Source organism: Chinchilla lanigera, unplaced genomic scaffold, assembly GCF_000276665.1.
Source record: "Chinchilla lanigera isolate Chin_1 unplaced genomic scaffold, ChiLan1.0 scaffold00057, whole genome shotgun sequence".
In the NCBI taxonomy this organism is placed as follows: domain Eukaryota; kingdom Metazoa; phylum Chordata; class Mammalia; order Rodentia; family Chinchillidae; genus Chinchilla; species Chinchilla lanigera.
Window position 1 is genome coordinate 1,013,247 of NW_004955458.1, and position 8,308 is coordinate 1,021,554.

An 8,308-nucleotide genomic window follows, 5' to 3' on the forward strand; every position below is an offset into this window, starting at 1 on the left:
GTAAAATGATAACCATTGATAATTTCCTACCATTTTGTCTGTAATTTGCTAAGTCCCCCCTATTATTATGTTATCCTTCTTTTATTCTTTAAAATAAAAAATTTAAAAAGAAAAAAAAAAGATTCTGAAATGGGAATAGATAGTTTACTAAAGTCTAGAGAGGCGCATAAAAATAACACATCGATTTTAACTTAAAATAAAAACTCAGAACACTGGTAATAGCAGCCTGCAATGTTGTGTTGGGAAGAACTCTTAAAAAAAAAGTGCTGGGATTAATTAGTAATGTCTGCCATGTACTCCAGAATGGAAGACGGCAGGGTAGTAGATTGAAGTTGTTTGAAATTATTGTTTGAAATAGTTTCCTCTCTCCTTTCCTACCCATGCCATGTGACTGATGGTGTCTCCTGTAGAAGGAGTATCTGCCTTATTTTGTTGACTTCGGCCTGGTCATGTGTTTCATGTTTTGTGGATGGGATGTGAGCAGATATGACTTATACTATATCTGAGAACCCAAGTTTTCTCTTGTGCTTCTTCTCTGCCATTAGAATGGGCATATTCCATGCGAGCGTTTCTCCTTCTGCCTGGCTCTGGACTGAGAAGCCTTCTGGGCAGAGTGCAGTCTACTTACAGCCTACATTGCATATAAGTCAAAGATAAACCTTTGTTGTTATATGTCAATAAACCTATGTTGTTCTATGAGCTTTTGGAGTTGCTTGTTATTTCAGCAAAGCTGACTGATATCTATGAATGAATAATGGCAGATAAATTATGAAAGGTAGATTTAAGCCAGAGGTAGTTGAAGCCAGTGTAGACAATCTTCAATGCCAAGTGAGGCAGTGCTTACTATGTGTTTATCAGAACTTGCTTCTTTTACTTGGACACACAGCTGGATCACATTTTCTAGTTCCTCCCCTAGTTGATATCTTTTACTACCCAGATTTGGTCTATGAAACCTCCCAATGGAGATGCTTCACGCTCTTTCCCTTTGGGTTTGATGCAGATGACTTTAAGCCCAGTGATCTTGAAAGTCACATGTTAAAGACACTGGAGCTGCAGGGTAGAAAGTACCTGGTTCCCTGAACTACCACTTGGCAGAGAGCTGTCCACTAAGAAGGATCAAGTATTTTGAACTTTACTTGAGCAATTACTTGTAGCTAGTGTTTTCTTAATCATTTCATCGGGTTCAAAGGTTTGAACTTAATTCTTATCAGGAATAGGACATTCTCTCTAATGTAAGAACCTGAAAGAGTAAATAAGACCCGAGAGGTACAACAGATATCTTGAAAGGGAAAGAAACTGCTCAAAGAGAAGGAACAACTAGGATGAGGGAAAGGAGAAAAAAAAAGAAAGAAGGAAGGGCAAAAAAGCTGTATATATATACAAGGATAGCTGGGATAATTGTACTGCTGATGTTTATTGGTTTATTGAAAGGAACAGTTAATGCTTAAATTTTTTTGACCAATTTTTCATGCTTATATCTGGTAATCTGAACAACTAATTTGAAGACAACAATATGCAATATAACAACCATTGTTAATTCCTATCATCATGTTTTGAAATTCTGTACCATTTTTGTGTTATTTTGTTTTTGTCTTTGTTGTTATTTTGTTATTGTTTTTTTCTCTTTAAAATAAAAAAAGGAATAGGACATTGATCACTAATGATTTTTTTTTAGTGGTACTGGAGATTGAATCTGGCTTACTTTTCCCAACATAACATAACAGCATACTTCCTTCAAAAATAAATAATAGCCAGTATTTACTGGGTACCCACCATGTGTGAGACACTCTGGTAGGAGTCCTGTAATCTCAGCACTTTGTGCAGCTGGAGCAAGAGGACTGCAAGGTCAAGCTCAGTCTGAGACTCAGTGAGACTCAGTGAGACTCAGTGAGACCCTGTCTCAAAAACAAAACAAAACAAAAAACAAACCAAAAACCAAAACCAAAACCAAACCAAACAAAAAATCTTGGGGGCACACACCTGTAATCCCAGAGCTCAGAAGGCTGAGGCAGGAGAATCACTTCGAGGGGGCCAGCCTGGGTTACATATTGAGGTTACATATCTCAAAAAGATAAGAAAAAAAAAAAAAAAGGCCTGAGGTGTACTTAATGTGAAGACCCTGGGTTAAATCCCCAGTACCCTCTCCCAAAAGAAAAAAAACACACAGAAAGAGTGTTATCAGATATTGTAGGCTGTTACTGGCATTTCCCAAGTGTGGACTCTGTGGAAAGGGGAGAAATCATTAACCTTTTCTCTTTTTTGAGATGAGGTCTCACTGTATTCTGTCATTCACATAGCCCTAGTTTTTCTTTGTTCTTATATTCTGTCAGTTAAGAGCTTGGAAATTTTTACTTTGTCACGAAATTAACAGCCGTGTTATGGTTACAATGCAAGTAGCGAGTTTTGGGCACTTTGCAGTTCTACCACATTTCTGGCAGTTTTAAAACACCGCCCTCTGGGAACCTGTCCTGGGCGTGTCCTCGGCTTCTCCAGCCTCTGCAGTGCTGGGGAGCCTGGGAATGCAGTAAGAGCAGTTTAAAGCTGGCTGTCATGGGCTAGAGAAAACAGCAGAGTACAGGCTTGGGAGCTATTCAGGGGGCCGCGTGCATGAGGTCAGTGGCAGAGCATTTGCACAGCCTGTGGGGGCTCTGGGTTCAACCCCCAGAGCAGGAGAAAATGAGTATGATTTAAGAGGTAGCGAGGGTAGGATGTGGGAGATGCAGAGTGGAGCCAGATTTCTGAAGTACAGGTCATTTCGGGGTCCGAAGACATGCAGCTCTAAAAGACAGTTAAGTTTAGCTTTCATCACATGATGCAGGCAGCAGACTCCTTTGTCCCATCTCAGCCAACCTAGGGAGAAAGGAAGGGTCATGTCTGATCTCAGGAAGGTGGCTTGGATGTCTGAGAAGATGGTAATCTCTTCCTGGGGTGGGAACCCTGGCAGAAGGACCAGGTTTAGGGATGCACCTGGGGAGGACTGGGATGGGGAGGAGGCTGTTCTGCTTCTGGACAAAGAGGTTTCGAAGCACCCCTAAGTCTCCCCGAAGTCCAGAAGGCTATTCCTTGGACTGTGGATCTCGGTCTTCCTGGCTATGCTTCCATTGTTCAGACTTTTTTTGTGCGTGCACTTTTGTTTGTTTGAGATGGGATCTTCCTTAGGCTGGCCTTGGACTCCTGAGTAGCTGGGGCTGCAGATGTGCACCACTGTGCTTGGCTAGAGAAAAGATGGAGAATGGTTTAGAAACTCGGGTGCTTGGGAGATGAAGAGGAGCCAGCAATAAAGATCATACCTGTGTGTGCATGCACATGCACACAAGGTATTAGTATCAGGAAGGACAGGGTCGGAGTTGCAAAAACAGTAGATGTTTCTCTGTGTTTGCTCACACACACATCCCTGCAGATCCCTGTTCAGTTTCAACCCCTCTCTTAATAGAGGAACTATCTGTATTCCATTTTCTGGTTGCTCCCTCACAATCCCCGCGTTGGAGCAGTCACACCCGAGAAGACAGTCACTGCTTTGCCTCCCTCTTGCCATTTCATGGTGACTTCCTTTTGTATGAAGTGAGGGAGGGAGCAGCTGTCCAAGGACCAGAGATTGGCTTAGTCTGATCTCAGGGGGTGTCCTCGTCTGTATCTATATGGTTCCCTCTTTCTGCCTCTTTTCACTCACAGATTGTGTGGCATTTTGGAGGGTGGAGTGCTTGGGCATCTAGCCCACCACTTCCCGCCCCAATCTGGCCCTGGGCACGAGCCACATGGTGCTGGCCATCCGCCTGGCCCTTTGCCCATCTATTACAGCCTCAGCTGCCAGGCTGGCACAGGTACCAACAAAAACAGACCTTGCCTCCCCCAGTTCTGTTCCCGGGACTGAGGTAGCAGAGCCAGCTGAGGAGAGCGCACTTCAGGTGGGGACCGTGGCCACTCCCCTGCACGGCGGAAAGGGAGCTTGAGCCTCCCGGAGCACTGCTGAGGCCCTCAGCTTCCAAGTGTGTGTGGGAAGGGGCACACGGGGAGCTGCTGGGATGTGCAGGCAGCCACTAGGGCCTAGGGGATGTCTCCCCGCTCGCTCCAGGTCTGTGCAAGGCCTGTGACCTGGCACCGTTTTCGTGCTTGTGGGAATATCCTGGGGGGGGGGGCGTGTGAACAGGGGCTATGCCCAGGTGGCTCCAAGGTGGCCGCTTGGGATACAGAGGTTTGACCCGTGTGGAAGTGACTCGTGGGAGGCTTCTGGAAGGGTAGAGAAGAGCAGGTGTGGGCCGAGGCTCTGGGCCTTTCCAGCCCCTGGAAGGAGCAGCTATATCTGCCATGGCGGTGGGGGCACGAAGACCATGGCAGGGAGGACTCTGGTTGGGGAAGACACGCGCCCTGCTTTCTGGGGCCAGTGGCCTGGCTCTGGGTGTAGACTGGATTTCCGTGTGGGCTGGGCGGGATGGATTGATGCCCCGTCTTGGTGAATGGCGTGACCATGGGAGTGCAGGTCATGCTTGTCTTTACACCCATGTGAGTTGTATGTTCAAATATGTGAATCCCCGGAGGAGATGTTGGGTGGGGAGGGGGGGCGGGAAGCCTGGAAAAGATGGAGGATTTATGAGCTGCTTTTGTCAGGAGACAGTCGTAATGAAGAAAATTCAATTTTCTGCAGCTCGGAGAGTCAATATGTTAAATCTTGGAGAAGCTGTGGAGTGACAGCAGAATGGCAAAGTCAATGGGACGTGTGTGGGAGGGAAGCTGTCTATCTGTGTCTACAGAGGTGCCGCCTCCCCTCTGTACCCTTGAACTGAAGCTGGGGGACAGGATGGTACCAGATACCTGGGTTTGTGGAACTGTTTCCCTCTGTCTTCCCCCTTCACCTCTGTACCTATCTTCTCTTGCCTGCTTCTTGTAGTGAGAAAGGCTGCCCCTTTTCAGGGTTAGTTCTACCCTAGCACCTCCTCATGGGGAAGTCCTTCTTGTAGTCTAACCAGCACCTCCTCTTGCTGTAGTTAATAATTTCATCATGGTTATTTATAACCCAAAGTGATTAGTAGGAAAATTCTCTTTTCCTTCCAGCTTCTCACTCTTACTCTCCCCTCAGCACCTCTGTGGCTGGCTTCCTGTTTTCCAACAAGATCCAATTTTCCTAACTAACCTTCATTTCCTTCCTGCCAGCTTCCTATTCCAAAGGCAGCAGGGTAGAAGGTGATGGTGTCTGAGTGTGTGTGAGTGTGTGTGTGTGTGTGTGTGTAGCTGGGGATTCCTCTGTGAGCCACAGTGTCACCAGGAGCTGTGATTAGCCGAGCTGCTGGCTGTGTAATTGGCGTGTGCCCGCGTCCCGGGGGTCTGGTGTGTTAACAGCGGGTCCCTGTGGTGAGTAACGAGATCGTGCCCATGGCTGGTTGCACACGCTAATTAATTAGTGCTTCTCTGGTGTCTTGGGATGAGGAGGAGCTGGGGGAGGTCGTGATGGGGTGTCTCAAAGCCCCAGAGCACAGCTCTTCAGACCCTGGAGGTCACCTAAGGTCTTGTTGGGATGGGAGCCTGCGGGCTAGAGTGAAAGATGAGGGATCAGAGAGTGACAGTCAAGAGACCTGGGCCCTGGCTGGGAGAAAGGTGTGGGGGTGCACCCCCAGCTAATGGCAGTCTTCCCCTGTCCACCCTGTCTTACAGCACCCTTTTGCCAGGGCCCAGAGAGGAGCAAGAGGCGGGCGAGGGTCTTTGGGACCCTTCTAGCCTCATTTCTGCAGCCTGCTCTGCCTCAGCCTTCAAGCTGGGCTTCGTAGCCACTGCGCACACAGTACCTACTCACCGCGCCTCCACCTCCCTCGCCTTAGGAATCACGGCTTTCCCCCTCCCAGCCGGTGCAGGATCATAGGCCTCACACCTCGCATTGACCTTAAAGTCCAGAAACCTCTTCTAAAACTCGTGATCTGGAACCCAGATATTTGGAAGAAATACTACGGAAAATCTGAAGCTAGTGGGAGGGGAGAGGGTTGGGAGAAAACCCCACAGTTTTCCAGGGCAGTATGATCGCGATCACTTAGAACAGCAAAAAAGATTAAGGTGAGAGGGCAGGAACAACTTCCACTGTGCAGAAGGCTCTACATGTCTGCTGAGGCAGAAATCTGTGCCTGATGCTGGGAGGGATTAGGATGACAAAGGACCCCACAAGGAGATCCCTTCTCCAGAGTGTCGGGATTTAGCAAGGGGTGTGTGTGTGTGTGTGTGTGTAAGGGTTGCACAAACTAGAGAAAGCAGGCAGGAAGTAGGATGAGACTGCAGCGGGGACGCTTTGGCTTCCGAGCGGAGGCGTGAGTCCTGTTCCCGCACGCGGTAATTGCTAAATTACCCGCCATCTGCTCCGCTCTCAGACATAAATTATCTGCGAGGAGAAAAGACGCAGAGGCGGTGCGCCTTTCCTCCTCTTGCCCAAACCCGCACAGGGAGCTGAGGCGGACCTGCCTTCCAGCAGGGGTGGGGCACGACCTCGCGGAGAACAGTCCCCGTGTCCCGCTGCCCTCCCCTAAGGCCCAGTGGCCTGGGGTGGCCGGGAAGCCAGGCGCGAACCAGGCCCCAGCCAGGCCCACGCGGGGGCTCCGGTGGGCGGGGCCTCCAGCTGCGCCGGTGGGCGGGGCTTCGAAGTGGGCGGGGCTTCCTCAGGTGTGACCGCTTTGCCTAGGCAGGTTTTCGCCTGGTCACCCTCTCCCTCTCCCGGCTGCCCACCAGTTTGCTTGTGGGGAGGTGTCTCTGCCGTTCTCATCCCAGCAGCTGACAAGGAGGCCGGGCGGAGGGCAGCAGAGGGCATAAGCAGAGAGAGAGAAAAAGGGCAACGGTTTTTGCTTTCATTCTGCTCGGACCTCGTCCTTTGCCCGCTGTTCTGATGGGTGCGGGAGGCGTGAAAGCAGATGTAGGAGAAACGCCTTGAAATGGGGCAAAATGGTAGTCTGCAGCAGGGTGGAGGAGTGCAGGTGATGGGACGTGAGGCCCCTTGGAAGATGAGGTTGTCTGGGCAGCTGGGCAAGAGAGGCAGGTGGACCAGGTCGGGAGGGGGCGGCAGGGAGGGAAGGGGAGCAGCGGGGCAGGTGGGGAGGTGGAGAGAGCAGCAGGTGCTGGAGGCTGCAGCGGGAGAGAGATGGGCAGCAGGGGGAGGTGCTGAGCCAAGAGGGCGAGGCCAGCCGGCGACTGAGGGCCGGCGGCGGTGAGCTGTCCGGATGGAAACTCCAGGAGGATCAGAGCAGGAGACGGGAGACGGCGAGACGTGCAGTGGTTCGGGCCTCGGGAGGGAGGAAGGGAGCAAAGGCCGTGGCAAAGAAGGCCAGGGTGTGTGGCCGTGGAGGGTCCCAGGAAGGTGGCCGCCCTCGAGCCTCTTCTTGCCCGGGGGCTTGAGGCCTGGCTCTGGAGGGGAGCCGAGGAGGCCACCTGAGCCGCAGTAGGGGTGCGGCCCCTCCTGCCCAGCTCCAGGCACCTGCAGGGAGGGGTGTGCCCATGGGGTGGGGGCGAGTTGGGCCCATTCCCAGCTCTGAGTGCAGGAGCTGGTGGGGTTTCTTCGGAGCGATTGTTTAGTATTCATGGGACGACGCAATCTCTCCCACATCTGCTTAGCACAGCAAGTCCTGTCATATAACTGTCTCCCGCACTGTCTGTCCATAAAGAATGTCTCGGAATTGGTGTAATTCAGAGAAATTAATGACGACTTTCCGCGGGACGGCTCCCTGGGGGATGATTAACACTTCATCGTCCATCTGATGCGTGGGGCCCGGCGCTCCATCGCGAACATTTGGGCCGTGGCCAGCCGCATTAAAGGTTATTACGGAAAACGCGACCTGCACACGGGCGAGAGGCATGATGGACCGGGAGGGGCGGGAGTGAGGGCGGGGGAGTCGGGTGGAGCCGGCCAAGTCCGGGATCAAGTTTCCCGAGGTGTGCACACCTGAGGGTCTGAGGCTGAAGGACGCTGGGATTCTGTTTCAGCGCCTGCAGGCCTGCGAAGGTGTTGGGGAACTGGCGCAGGGGCCAGGTCGCTGCTCAGGGTGGGCCCACTGCTGGTGGAAGCTTTGCTTGCCCTTTAATCCTCACAGCACTACTGGGTAAATTTTATTAATCCCACCTTACAGTTAATGTAACTGAGGCTCAGAGAGGTTATGTAATGTGTCTAAGGTAACACAGTTTATAAAGAGGCAAAGGCCCTGGGCGGTGGTGCAGGCCTGTAATCCCAGCGCTTGGGAGGCTGAGGCAGGAGGATTGCTGTGAGTTTGCAGCCAGCCTGGGCTACAAAGTGAGCTCAGGGCCAGCCTGAACTGCATAGTGAGACCCTGTCTCAAAAAGACAAAAA